The sequence below is a fragment of the Salmo trutta genome, chromosome 35, assembly GCF_901001165.1.
Source record: "Salmo trutta chromosome 35, fSalTru1.1, whole genome shotgun sequence".
NCBI classification, from domain to species: Eukaryota; Metazoa; Chordata; class Actinopteri; order Salmoniformes; family Salmonidae; genus Salmo; species Salmo trutta.
The window spans coordinates 17,499,561-17,515,107 of NC_042991.1; the positions used below are offsets into that span (position 1 = coordinate 17,499,561).

General features: G+C 42.2%; 1 protein-coding gene across 3 annotated transcripts in view; it reads left to right on the forward strand.

Annotated features, from left to right (window-relative positions):
- LOC115174746 (calcipressin-2) overlaps positions 1 to 15,547 on the forward strand; it is a 126,840-nt gene that overhangs the window by 75,140 nt on the left and 36,153 nt on the right. The window lies entirely within an intron of this gene.

Sequence of the window (15,547 nt, forward strand, 5' to 3'; positions counted from 1 at the left end):
CAAAGCATAATGTTTCCACCTCCATGTTTGACGGTGGAGATGGTGTTCTTGGGGTCATAGGCAGCATTCCTCCTCCTCCAAACACGGCAAGTTGAGTTGATGCCAAAGAGCTCCATTTTGGTCTCATCTGACCACAACACTTTCACCCAGTTGTCCTCTGAGTCATTCAGATGTTCATTGGCAAACTTCAGACGGGCATGTATATGTTTTCTTGAGCAGGGGGACCTTGCGGGCGCTGCAGGATTTCAGTCCTTCACGGTGTAGTGTGTTACCAATTGTTTTCTTGGTGACTATGGTCCCAGCTGCCTTGAGATCATTGACAAGATCCTCCCGTGTAGTTCTGGGCTGATTCCTCACCGTTCTCATGATCATTGCAACTCCACGAGGTGAGATCTTGCATGAAGCCCCAGGCCGAGGGAGATTGACAGTTCTTTTGTGTTTCTTCCATTTGCGAATAATCGCACCAAATGTTGTCACCTTCTCACCAAGCAGCTTGGTGATGGTCTTGTAGCTCATTCCAGCCTTGTGTAGGTCTACAATCTTGTCCCTGACATCCTTGGAGAGCTCTTTGGTCTTGGCCATGGTGGAGAGTTTGGAATCTGATTGATTGATTGCTTCCGTGGACAGGTATCTTTTATACAGGTAACAAACTGAGATTAGGAGCACTCCCTTTATTAAGAGTGTGCTCCTAATCTCAGCTCGTTACCTGTATAAAAGACACCTGGGAGCCAGAAATCTTTCTGATTGAGAGGGGGTCAAATACTTATTTCCCTCATTAAAATACAAATACATTTCTAACATTTCTGACATGCGTTTTTCTGGATTGTTTTGTTGTTATTCTGTCTCTCACTGTTCAAATAAACCTACCATTAAAATTATAGACTGATCATTTCTTTATCAGTGGGCAAACGTACAAAATCAGCAGGGGATCAAATACTTTTTTCCCCCACTGTATTTGTCATTCACCCTCTCGTTCCCTCTCTCACATCTCTCACTTGTAAATATATCCGCTCTGTAAATATATCCGCTCTGTAAATATATCCGCTCTGTAAATATATCCGCTCTGTAAATATATCTGCACTGTAAATATATCCGCTCTGTAAATATATCCGCTCTGTAAATATATCCGCTCTGTAAATATATCTGCACTGTAAATATATCTGCACTGTAAATATATCTGCACTGTAAATATATCTGCACTGTAAATATATCCGCTCTGTAAATATATCTGCACTGTAAATATATCCGCTCTGTAAATATATCCACTCTGATACCACTCTGTAAATATATCCACTCTGTAAATATATCCACTCGGTAAATATATCCACTCTGATACCACTCTGTAAATATATCCACTCTGTAAATATATCCAGTTCTACGTGAGCGTCATGTAACTGGACATCCTAGATCACCTACCCTCGGTTAAGCAGGGGATCAGGTCAAATCATTGTTGTTTAAAGTGGAAATCTGAAGTTCAAACAATAACAAAGCGCCTCTCAGCCACTGATATGGTGAACAGCTGAGGGATGTGGCTGGAGAAATGTAACTACTCTCAAACTCATGCACAGAGCTATGGATACAAGGACTGACCATCCATGATATCACAATTATAGTTTTAACCATGCATTTGTATTTATTTGCATTTATTATGGATCCCCATTAGCTGCTTCCCTTCTTGGGGTCCAGCAAAATTAAGGCAGTTAGACATTTTTTTAAAAATTACAATACATTCACAACAGATTTCACAACATATTAAGTATGTGCCCTCAGGCCTTACTCTACTACCACATATGATTTGATTTGACATATTCACAACACAAAATCCATGTGTAGGTGTGTGTATAGTGCCTATGTTATCGTGCATTTGTATGCATGTGTCTGTGCCTGTGTTTGTGTTGCTTCACAGTCCCCGCTGGTCCATAAGGTGTATTGTTATCTGTTTCTTTAATCGAATATTACTGCTTGCATGAGTTACTTTTATTTATTTATTTTATTTCATCTTTATTTAAACAGGGAGTCACATTGAGATTAAAAATCTCTTTGACAAGAGAGCCTTCTACACATTACAATAAAAACAGAATAAAACATACACGTGTATAAAACAATATAAACGCAGCAAAAAAAGAAACGGCCCTTTTTCAGGACCCTGTCTTTCAAAGATAATTCGTAAAAATCCAAATAACTTCACAGATCTTTATTGTAAAGGGTTTAAACACTGTTTCCCATGCTTGTTCAATGAACCATAAACAATGAATGAACATGCACCTGTGGAACGGTTGTTAAGACGCTAACAGCTTACAGGCAATTAAGGTCACAGTTATGAAAACTTAGGACACTAAAGAGGCCTTTCTACTGACTCTGAAAAACACCAAAAGAAAGATGCCCAGTGTCCCTGCTCATCAGCGTGAACGTGCCTTAGGCATGCTGCAAGGAGGCATGAGGACTGCAGATGTGGCCAGGGCAATAAATTGCAAGACCTAAGACAGTGCTACAGGGAGACAGGACAGACAGCTGATCATCCTCATAGTGGCAGACTATGTGTGACAACACCTGCACAGGATCGGTACATCCGAACATCACACCTGCGGGACAGGTACAGGATGGCAACAACAACTGCCCGAGTTACACCAGGAATGCAAAATCCCTCCATAAGTGCTCAGACTGTCCGCAATAGGCTGGACTGAGGGCTTGTAGGCCTGTTATAAGGCAGGTCCTCACCAGACATCACCGGCAACAACGTTGCCTATGGGCACAAACCCACCGTCGCTGGACCAGACAGGACTGGCAAAAAATGCTCTTCACTGACGAGTCGCGGTTTTGCCTCACCAGGGGTGATGGTCGGATTCTCGTTTAGCGTCGAAGGAATAAGCGTTACATCGAGGCCTGTACTCTGGAGCGAGATCGATTTGGAGGTGGAGGGTCCGTCATGGTCTGGGGCGGTGTGTCACAGCATCATCGGAGTGAGCTTGTTGCCATTGCAGGCAATCTCAATGCTGTGCGTTACAGGGAAGACATCCTCCTCCCTCATGTGGTACCCTTCCTGCAGGCTCATCCTGACATGACCCTCCAGCATGACAATGCCACCAGCCATACTGCTCGCTCTGTGTGTGATTTCCTGCAAGACAGGAATGTCAGTGTTCTGCCATGGCCAGCGAAGAGCCCGGATCTCAATCCCATTGAGCACGTCTGGGACCTGTTGGATCGGAGGGTGAGGGCTAGGGCCATTCCCCCCAGAAATGTCCGGGAACTTGCAGGTGCCTTGGTGGAAGAGTGGGGTAACATCTCACAGCAAGAACTGGCAAATCTGGTGCAGTCCATGAGGAGGAGATGCACTGCAGTACTTAATGCAGATGGTGGCCACACCAGATACTGACTGTTGCTTTTGATTTTGATCCCCCCCCTTTCGTTCAGGGACACATTATTCCATTTCTGTTAGTCACATGTCTGTGGAACTTGTTCAGTTTGTTGAATCTTGTTATGTTAATACAAATATTTACACATGTTAATTTTGCTGAAAATAAGTTGACAGTGACAGGACGTTTCTTTTTTTGCTGAGTTTAATTCAGCACAATAAACAAAAATAAACACTTAAATAAAAGCAATCACATTCAACTACATAGAGGTCCTCAATCAATAATGTAAACTGCCTGAGTGGCACCAGCACATCTAGCTGCAGTGAACTCTGTAGATTGTTCCACAAATTAGGGGGGGAAAAACTAAACGCAGATTTTCCCAAATCTGTGGAGATGTGAGGTAACTCTAGTGTTATCCATTCCTGTGAATGGCTTTGGTAACTTCTTATCTTAATAAATTATGTTACATATAGAGGGAGTTTCTATAAAATTGCTATGTAAATACATTTGAAGTCGGAAGTTTACATACACCTTAGCCAAATACATTTAAACCCAGTTTTTCACAATTCCTGACATTTAATCCTATTAACAATTCCCTGTCTTAGGTCAGTTAGGATCACCACTTTATTTTAAGAATGTGAAACGTCAGAATAATAGTAGAGAGAATGATTTATTTCAGATTTTATTTCTTTGATCACATTCCCAATGGGTCAGAAGTTTACATACACTCAATTCGTTTTTGGTAGCATTGCCTTTTAATTGTTTAACTTGGGTCGAATGTTTCAGGGAGCCTTCCACAAGCTTCCCACAATAAGTTGGGTGAATTTTGGCCCATTCCTCCTGACAGAGCTGGTGTAACTGAGTCAGGTTTGTAGGCCTCCTTGCTCGCACACGCTTTTTCAGTTCAGCCCACACATTTTCTATAGGATTGAGGTCAGGGCTTTGTGATGGCCACTCCAATACCTTGACTTTGTTGTCCTTAAGCCATTTTGCCACAACTTTTGAAGTATGCTTGGGGTCATTGTCCATTTGGAAGACCCATTTGCGACCAAGCTTTTACTTCCTGACTGATGTCTTGAGATGTTGCTTCAATATATCCACATAATTTTTTCCCCTCATGATTTAATCTATTTTGTGAAGTGCACCAGTCCCTCCTGCAGCAAAGCACCCCCACAACATGATGCTGCCACCCCGGTGCTTCACGGTTGGGATGGTGTTCTTCGGCTAGCAAGCCTCCCCCTTTTTCCTCCAAACATAATGATGGTCATTATGGCCAAACAGTTCTCTGGCTTTTTTTATGGCGGATTTGGAGCAGTGGCTTCTTCCTTGCTGAGCGGCCTTTCAGGTTATGTCATTATAGGACTCGTTTTACTGTGGATATAGATACTTTTGTACCTGTTTCCTCCAGCATCTTCACTAGGTCCTTTTCTGTTGTTCTGGGATTGATTTGCACTTTTTGCACCAAAGTATGTTCATCTCTAGGAGACAGAACGCGTCTCCTTCCTGAGCGGTATGACGGCTGCGTGGTCCCATGGTATTTATACGTGCGTACTATTGTTTTGTACAGATGAACGTGGTACCGTCAGGCGTTTGGAAATTGCTCCCAAAGATGAACCAGACTTGTGGAGGTCTACATTCTTTTCTGAGGTCTTGGCTGACTTCTTTTGATTTTCCCATGATGTCAAGCAAAGAGGCACTGAGTTTGAAGGTAGGCCTTGAAATACATCCACAGGTACACCTCCAATTGACTCAAATGATGTCAATTAGCCTATCAGAAGCTTCTAAAGCCATGACTTCATTTTCTGGAATTGTCCAAGCTGATTAAAGGCACAGTCAACTTAGTGTATGTAAACTTCTGACCCACTGGAATTATGATACAGGGAATTATAAGTGAAATAATCTGTCTGTAAACAATTGTTGGAAAAATTACTTGTGTCATGCACAAAGTAGATGTCCTAACCAACTTGCCAAAACTATAGTTTGTGGAGTGGTTGAAAAACTAGTTTTAATGACTCCAACCTAAGTGTATGTAAACATCTGACTTCAACTGTAAATTAAATAAAATCCAACTCTCTTTCTACAGACAGAGAGGTCCATCCCACATTTTTATACAGACTGCAATGATGAGTTCTAAAATTGTTCCCTGTGATAAAAAGTATTGCCAAGTGGTAGACTCCAAGGGTTTTAAAACAGAGGTTGCCGCATGCATGTAAACAGTATCACCAAAATCCAAAACAGGGAGAAGCGTTGTTTGAACAATATTTATCCTATTTTTAATACTAAGTTGTGATCTATATTTCGATATAAAAAAAACAATCTTGGATCTTAGCTTTTTAGTCAGATTTTCTATATGCGTTACGAAGGATAACTTGTCATCAATCCAGACACCCAGGTACTTCTATTGCGAAACAAGCTCAATTTGGGCTCCATTTATAGCTCAAATATGCAGGTCGTCAGGGTCAACATTTCATGACCTAAAGAACAGGAATGGCTTGGTTTTACTTGTATTTAACACTAATTTAAGATCTGTAAGTGATTTCTGAATTGAATCAAAGTCATGCTGAAGTTCACGAATGGCCTGCTGCACTGAGGTGGCACAAAATTGTGTCATCTGCATAGAGATGAATGTTACAAGTATTAACAATCTTTCCTATGTCATTAATATACAAAGTCAACAATAATGGACCCAACATTTATCCGAGAGGGACACCTCTTTGAATCTCAAGAAATTCAGGATGGCCTGAGTTCTGTCACTAAGATAATTCTGAAACCATAAATAGGCTGTATATCCCAGGCCTACTCTTTATAATTTATTCAGCAAAACAGAATGATCAACAGTGTCGAGTGCCTTTGACAGGTCAATAAACAATGCATCACAGCTATTTTTAGCATCCAAGGCATGGACAAGATCATTAACAACTAGCGTTGTTTTCAGTTTATTTATTTAACCTTTATTTAACTAGGCAAGTCAGTTAAGAACAAATTGTTATTTACAATGACAGCCTAGCCCAGCCAAACCCGGACGACGCTGGGCCAATTGTGCGCCGCCCTATGGGACTCCCAATCACGGCCGGATGTGATACAGCCCGGAATCGTACCAGGGACTGTAGTAACGCCTCTTGCACTGAGATGCAGTGCCTCAGACCGCTGCACCACTCGGGAGCCGTGGTTGCTGTGGTAGTAATATGCCCAGGCCTAAACCCTGATTGGTTTATATTAAGAATACAATTATCAGATAAAAAGGAACGAAATTGTACATTAACCAAGTATTCAAGAATCCTTTATAAACAAGGTATTGTTGAAATATGGCGATAGTTGTCAAGATCATTTGTATCCCCACCCTTATGGAGTGACAGCACATACGTGGATTTCCATGCTTTTGGAATACTTCCTGATAAAAATGTTAAATTAGAAATGTGAGCTACTGAGCCAGCAATAAGGGGTCCTGCACACTTAAGCAGACTAGACTAGGACTTTTTATCAATGAATTTCCGAAAAGAAAACTCCTGACCAGCGTTTTCAGTATCATTCAATAGATTTTCACCATCTACATCCAAACTACTGCTTTGAAAATACATTCAAATATAAAGGCCGCAGAGATAAAATGGTGATTAAATGCATTAATGATTTCAATTTTGTCAGTAATAGGGCCAGAATCTAAATTAATTTCTTTGGGGAGAGAAGAGGAGACGAAACCCTAAAGTGATTTAACAGCTTTCCAACATTTGTCTGGGTTCCCTGTACATTAAGATAGTGTATTAACATAATAATCTGATTTAGCTTTTTTTTTAACTAGTTTTACACACCGATTTCTCAATCGCCTGAAAGACTGCCAGTCTGGGCCCGAGTCTGTGAATCTAGCTTTGGCCCGTGCAGCATCTCTGTTGTGTATGACTTCAGATAGCTCTGGACTGAACCAAGGGCAGTTCTCGGTTTTTGTAAAGGGAGCATGTTAATCTACAATACAATTGAAAACATTTGAGAAGTAGTTCAGAGCCAACTCTGGGTCAGGTATAGATGCAATACAATCAAAGTCACCAACATAAAGGTCACAAAAAAAGGCCTGTTCATTGAAATGTTTAAAATTCCTCTTGTTGATAAAACAAGGTTTGGATCGAGGCATCCGTATATCCCTGACACATGGGGCGGCAGGATAGCCTAGTGGTTAGAGCGTTGGGCTAGTAACTGAAAGGTTGCAAATTCAAATCCCCGAGCTGACAAGGTACAAATTCCTAAGCCGTCATTGAAAATAAGAATTTATTCGTAACTGACTTGCCTAGTTAAATAAAGGTAAAATAAATAAAAATTTCAAAAAATACAATGGAACAGTGGTCACTAATATCCAAAGCAAATACCCCACTCCCAATATATTTCTCTGGAGTATTTGTAAGTATGAGGTCAATCAAAGTCGATTTCGTAGGGTCCTTTAAGTTTGGACGAGTGGCCTTTGTAATCAGCTGGGTCACATTTAGATTAGTACACTTGATGTGAAATAGAGTTCCATGTAGTCAAGGCACTATTACATTTACGTCATTTAGCAGACACTCTTATCCAGAGCGACTTACAAATTGGTGCATTCACCTTATGATATCCAGTGGAACAACCACTTTACAATAGTACATCTATATCTTTTTTGGGGGGGAGGGTGGGGGGGTAGAATGATTACTTAATCCTATCCCAGGTATTCCTTAAAGAGGTGGGGTTTCAGGTGTCTCCGGAAGGTGGTGATTGGCTCCGCTGTCCTGGCGTCGTGAGGGAGCTTGTTCCACCATTGGGGTGGCAGAGCAGTGAACAGTTTTGACTGAGCTGAGCGGGAACTGTGCTTCCGCAGAGGTAGGGAGGCGAGCAGGCCAGAGGTGGATGAACGCAGTGCCCTTCTTTGGGTGTAGGGACTGATCAGAGCCTGAAGGTACGGAGGTGCCGTTCCCCTCACAGCTCCGTAGGCAAGCACCATGGTCTTGTAGCAGATGCGAGCTTCAACTGGAAGTCAGTGGAGTGTGCGGAGGAGCGGGGTGACGTGAGAGAACTTGGGAAGGTTGAACACCAGACAGGCTGCGGCGTTCTGGATGAGTTGTAGGGGTTTGATGGCACAGGCAGGGAGCCCCGCCAACAGCGAGTTGCAGTAATCCAGACGGGAGATGACAAGTGCCTGGATTAGGACCTGCGCCGCTTCCTGTGTGAGGCAGGGTCGTACTCTGCAAATGTTGTAGAGCATGAACCTACAGGATCGGGTCACCGCCTTGATGTTAGCGGAGAACGACAGGGTGTTGTCCAGGGTCACGCCAAGGCTCTTAGCACTCTGGGAGGAGGACACAATGGAGTTGTCAACCGTGATGGCGAGATCATGGAACGGGCAGTCCTTCCCCAGGAGGAAGAGCAGCTCCGTGTTGCCGAGGTTCAGCTTGAGGTGGTGATCCGTCATCCACACTGATATGTCTGCCAGACATGCAGAGATGCGATTCGCCACCTGGTTATCAGAAGGGGGAAAGGAGAAAATGAATTGTGTGTCGTCTGCGTAGCAATGATAGGAGAGACCATGTGAGGATATGACAGAGCCAAGTGACTTGGTGTATAGCGAGAATAGGAGAGGGCCTAGAACTGAGCCCTGGGGGACACCAGTGGTGAGAGCACGTGGTGCGGAGACGGATTCTCGCCACGCCACCTGGTAGGGGCGACCTGTCAGGTAGGACGCAATCCAAGAGTGAGCTGCGCCGGAGATGCCCAACTCGGAGAGGGTGGAGAGGAGGATCTAATGGTTCACAGTATCAAAGGCAGCAGATAGGTCTAGAAGGATGAGAGCAGAGGAGAGAGAGTTAGCTTTAGCAGTGCGGAGAGCCTCCGTGACACAGAGAAGAGCAGTCTCAGTTGAATGACCAGTCTTGAAACCTGACTGATTTGGATCAAGAAGGTCATTCTGAGAGAGATGGCAAGAGAGCTGGCCAAGGACGGCACACTCAAGAGTTTTGGAGAGGAAAGAAAGAAGGGATACTGGTCTGTAGTTGTTGACATCGGAGGGATCGAGTGTAGGTTTTTTGAGAAGGGGTGCAACTCTCGCTCTCTTGAAGACGGAAGGGACGTAGCCAGCGGTCAAGGATGAGTTGATGAGCGAGGTGAGGTAAGGGAGAAGGTCTCTGGAAATGGTCTGGAGAAGAGAGGAGTACTGTGCACCTCCCATGTACTGTTCTGGACTTTGGGGACTGTGGCATGTCTTGTGGGGTATGCATGGGTGTCCACTGTGAGCCAGTAGTTCAAACAGGCAGCTCGGTGCATTCAACATGTCAATACTTCTCCCTAATACAAGTAGTGATGAAGTTAATCTCTCCTCCACTTTGGGCCAGGAAAGATTGACATGCATATTATTAATGTTAGCTGTGTACATCCAAGGGCCAGCCGTGCTGCCCTGTTTCTTAAGTCCCTCTTTGTGGCACCTGACCACACAACTGAACAGTAGTCCAGGTGTGACAAAACTAGGGCCTGTAGGACCTGCCTTGTTGATAGTGCTGTTAAGAATGCAGAACAGCTCTTTATTATGGACAGACTTCTCCCCATCTTAGCTACTGTTGCATCGACATGTATTGACCGTGACAGTTTACAATTTCGTTTTTGAAATATGTAAGACTAGCTTATTCCTTGCCACCCATTCTGAAACGAACTGCAGCTCTTTGTTAAGTGTTGCAGTCATTTTAGTCACTGTGGAACCTGACATGTATAGTGTTGAGTCATCCGCATACATAGACACGCTGGCTTTACTCAAATGTCGTTAGTAAAGCTTGAAAAAGGTAAGGGGCCTAGACAGCTGCCCTGGGGAATTCCTGATTCTACCTGGATTTTTTTGGAGAGGCTTCCATTAAAGAACACCCCCTGTGTTCTGTTAGATAGGTAACTCTTTATCCACAATATAACAGGAGGTGTAAAGCCATAACACATTTTCCCAAGTTTTTCCAGCAACAGACTATGATCGATAATGTCAAAAGTCGCACTGAAGTCTAACATAACAGCCCCCACAATCTTTTATCATCAATTTCTCTAAGCCAATCATCAGTAATTTGTGTAAGTGCTGTGCTTGTTAAATGTCCTTCCCTATAAGCATGAAAGTCTGTTTTCAATAAAATAGTATTGTATCTGTTCAAACAATATTTTTTCAAAAAGTTTACAAAGGGTTGGTAACAGAATGATTGGTTGGCTATTTGAGCCAGTAAAGGGGGTTTTACTATCATTAGGTAGGGGAATAACTTTTTCTTCGCTCCAGGCCTGAGGGCACACACTTTCTAGTAGGCTTAAATTAAAGATGTGGCAATATCATCCGCTATTATCATCAATCATTTTCCATCCAAGTTGTCAGACCCCAGTGGCTTGTCATTGTTGATATACTGTATAACAATTTTTTCAACTCTTCCACATTTACTTCACGGAATTCAAAATAATAATGCTTGTCTTTCATAATTTGGTCAGATATACTTGGATGTGTAGTGTAAGTGTTTGTTGGTGTCATGCCTAAATTTGCTAATCTTACCAATGAAAAAACATTAAAAGTAGTTGGCAATATCAGTGGGTTTTGTGATGAATGAGCCATCTGATTCAATTAATGATGGAGCAGAGTTTGCCTTTTTGCCCAAAATGTAATTTAAGGTGCTCCAAAGCTTTTTACTATGATTCTTTATGTCCTTTGTCTTTGTTTCATAGTGTAGTTTCTTCTTCTTTCTATTTAGTTTAGTCACATGACTTCTCAATTTGCAGTTGTACAGTCAGACCTATTAGGGCTGCGCACAATTTGCTCAGCATCGTTCGGGTTAGGGGAGGGTTTGGCCGGGGTAGGCCGTCATTGTAAATAATAATTTGTTCTTAACTGACATGCCTTGTTAAAGGTTAAAAAAAGCAATTTCTTTTGCCTCATCCCTCTCAACCATGCAATTTTTTAATTCCTCATCAATCCACAGGGATTTAACCGTTTTTACAGTAGTTTTCTTAATGGGTCCATGCTTATTAGTAACTGGTATAAGCAATTTCATAAATGTGTCAAGTGGAGCATCTGGTTGCTCCTCATTACACACCACGGACCAACAAATATTCTTTACATCAACAACATAGGAATCGCTACAAAGCTTTGTATGACCTCTTATGCACTATATTAGGCCCAGCCTTTGGAACTTTGATTTTCCTAGATATGGCTACGATATTGTAGCTTTCAAACACATTTCTGCAGTATTAGTAAAGATGTGATCAATACATGTTGATGATTTCCTTCCTGTGTTGTTTGTAACTACCCTGGTAGGTTGATTGATAACCTGAACCTGTTTGCAGGCACTAGTTACAGTTTAAAGCTTTCTCTTGAGTGGGCAGCCTTATGAAAGCCGGTCAATATTTAAATCACCCAGAAAATATACCTCTCTATTGATATCACATACATTAACAAGCATTTCACACGTTATCCAGATACTGACTGTTAACACTTGGTGGTCTATAGCAGTTTCCCACCAGAATGGGATTGCGGTAAGGCAGATGAACCTGTAGCCATATTACTTCTGCAGTATTTAACATGAGATCCTCTCTAAGCTTTACAGGAATGTGGTTTTGAATATAAACAGCCACACCTCCACCTTTGGCATTTATGTCTTCTGTAGATCTTCTAACCTTGTATTGCTACAACTGTATCATCAAAGGTATTATCTAAGTGAGTTTCAGAGATTGTCAGAATATGAATGTCATCTGTTACTAGTGTGACGGCCCCTCCCTGCTCTGTCCACTGGGTTTTGCTGTGCTTACTTCCTGCAGGAGATTGGTGGGCGGAGCTGGGAAGGTCGTCAGTGCTGATGGGGCTCAGCTGTGGCATAAAGCCACTGTTTCCCCATTCAGCAAGAAATTCCTCTCTCCATGTGTACCTTTGGTTGTTTCATTGTGGCTTTGGCAGTTGAACCCTAATTTACTGATCTTCATGCCTCATCTGATTATTGTTGTGAGTGTTTACTTTATTTATGGAATAAATTCACTTTACTCCGTGTGTAGTTTCCCATTGTTTGTTACAATCTTGAGCCAGGTTGTAACACTAGCAAATTATTGATTTCATGAACCTTGTTTCTTAAACTACATACGTGAGCTATTTTTAACACTTTTCTGGGATTCTTGATTGTTTTTCTTGCATTACTGGGAAGCTTAGCAGAGGTAGACATGCTTGGGTTATTTATGTTAGTGCTGGGTGAGCTGCACACAGTGCTAGGGCACACCACCTCTGTGCTAACAGTATAACTTTGGTTCATAGGCACGTGATTACCACATACAATAGCTGTAGGATCAGCAGAGGCATTCAGGGCAGTAAGAGGGACATAAATTAGGTTACTTACATTGTCTTCCAACGCCCGTAGAATAATGTACATTTGCTGAAGCATTATGACAACTCGGTGACACAATGGTAGGGATTAACTGAGTTGGGCTTGGGTCATTGATAAGTCATTGTTTCAACGCAGCCTTATAATGCTGTGAAAGTATCCAGGAGTCCAAATGATGTGGGTGGATACCATCCTCCTTATAATATGAGCTTTGTTTCCAGAAGGTATCAAAGTGTCAATAAATGTTACACAATAGTCTCATAGCCAGTTATGGAGGGCTAAAAGTCTGCTGAACCGTTCAATGCCATGATTTAGGGATGGCAGTGACACATGTTTTGAGGCAATACAGTGTTTATGTTTACATTGTTTACAAACATGAGTAAAACAAGCTGATGGGGTATGACAGTTGAACTAAGTTTTGAGGCATTTTTTTTTCTTCAATAATTAATTGGTATATTTAATTAATTTATAAGTCTTAAAATGGATGTAGCAACTGCAGGTTGCCTCTTGAAGGGATTGATGGTCTCAAGTCACACCGGTCAGAACCTGTACCTTTTTTAAACTTCTTAGTATTCATAAAATACGTCCTCTGGCATCAATCACTGTCTGTTCTATAATCAGCCCTAATTCAACCCTCTGTGTACAGAACAAGGGCATAGAGACACAACAACAAAGACTGAGAGTGAAGGAGAATTTATATGAGCTGGACCCCAGTTGACCTTCAGATGCCTTATAGAGACATCAGTAAGTTTTACTGCCATACAATGTAAAGCCCTTTGAGTCCTTAAAATTAATTTATGATCATAACAAGAGTATTAACTCCTGTATCTTTCCACTTCAGAGTATAGGGAAGGTTGTGTTCTGGCGTTTATGACCGTGTCATGTCCAGTTAGTGTTTGTAGTGGACCACACTCTACCGACAGAGTAGATGACCGCTCAGGATGTAACCATCCATTTCACAAGAGTCAGTCAGGTCAACCTCTCTACAACCCCAGCTGTTGGTCTAATTAAATACTGTTCCCATGGGGAATGTGTTCCACAAGATTTATTACAGGCAACAAGCTATTTACATATGTATTTAAACTGAGGAAGGACATTCCGCACAAGGTTGTGTGTGACATTATAGTAAAAGAGGGGAGAGTTCATCTAAAATAACTATGTATTTAGATCCATGGACATGTTTAGCACTGTCTGTCAGACTATGCAATATTTCATAGGCTTCCTATGACATGTATTGATTTAAAAAGCATTTCTCACACAGTAAACTATGAGGTTGAGATGGAGCAACTTGTCTGTCTGTAATACAGTATCTCTCACCAGTTTAAGACACGAGGCATCACTTTTGATTTAAAGAACATCACTCCAGTCAGAATGTATCCTATCCGCCTTCACTCCTCTGCTCCAGTCTGCCTCTGTTTTTCATGCCGTCAGAGGGGCTGTGCTAGTGTGCTAAATGTAATATGCCACCGACTTGAAAGAGCTGCACGCCAAAGCAGTGCCACTCTCTCCACAAAGGTTCTGCTGCGCGTCGCCATGTCAACCATAAATAATGCATGAGGCTGAGAGACATCGACGACCTGTGCCTACTGAACTCGATACACCACGGGCTTATTAATCTCTGCTATGAGAGGAATATCAACAGTCCTCTCATTAAAGGAACACCTCACCGCCAGACATTATTTGGTGTGTTTTTCCAGTCTCCCTACATCATTCTGATTGATGAGAGGGTGTTTCAGACATAATTATGCATCCAGCTAAAGTGCATAATTATGTCTGAAACACCCTCTCATCAATCAATCAATCTAAAAATAAATGGAGTCACGGTTTGGAGCAATAATTGTGGCCTTGGTGTTTCGCCGATTGCACGATCACGATAGCAGCGATTAGATATGGTTGTCCTTGCTCAATAGAGCCTTTGGACTGCCAGGACATTGCAGGATATCTAAGTTGACTCATTTTCCCTGGCTTTGTAAAGACTACAGCCTGACGGGAGGTCTACTTTCTTGTTCCCACTTTCGAAGGCAGGCTTTTCAAAACAGGGGCGGTACAAGTTTACAGCTTCACTAGAGATATGTTACCATGCACTATCTATGGGAGATTGCTAATGAATTAGCTACAATGGCTGCTTCTGATGATTCCTCTTTCCAAGAAGAACTGGACTTTGATTTGATTTTTTTTAAATGTTCTTTTACATAGGAACATACAGCCCTATTTATTTGAGCCGGAATACACTGAAGAGGAGTTGAGACCGAGAAAAATAATTGCGAGACAAGCAAGCAGTGGCGGTAGCCTAGACCAGCTGGACCAGGACTCAGGAGAGCAAATGACAAACAAGTAAGTTGTTTTGCTGTCGGTCGCTAGCTAGTATTATAAACTGGGTGGTTCGAGCCCTGAATGCTGATCGGCTGACAGCCGTGGTATATCAGGGGTATGACAAAACAGTTCTTTTTACTGCTGTAATTACCTTGGTAAACAGTTTATAATAGCAATAAGGCACCTCGGGGGTTTGTGATATATGGCCAATATACCATGGCTAAGGGCTGTATCCAGGCACTCCGCGTTGTGTCTTGCTTAGGAACAGCCCTTAGCCGTGGTATATTGGCCATATGCCACACCTCCTCGGGCATTATTGCTTAAATATAACCTCTCTTCTTACACAAAGCAGTGTTGTTCAGTTCAGTACAGTTTGGTGATTGATTCGACCATAACAGGACTTGTAAGTACCATTACAAGACAAGTTTAGCTAGCTAGCTGCTTTTGCAATACCTAAAATGTACTGTAGTCTAACGTTATAGCTATTTACCTAACTAGCCTAGCTAGCCTCAGTGCCTCTCATTAGGAGCAAAACTGGATAAATGTTTTGATGATTAT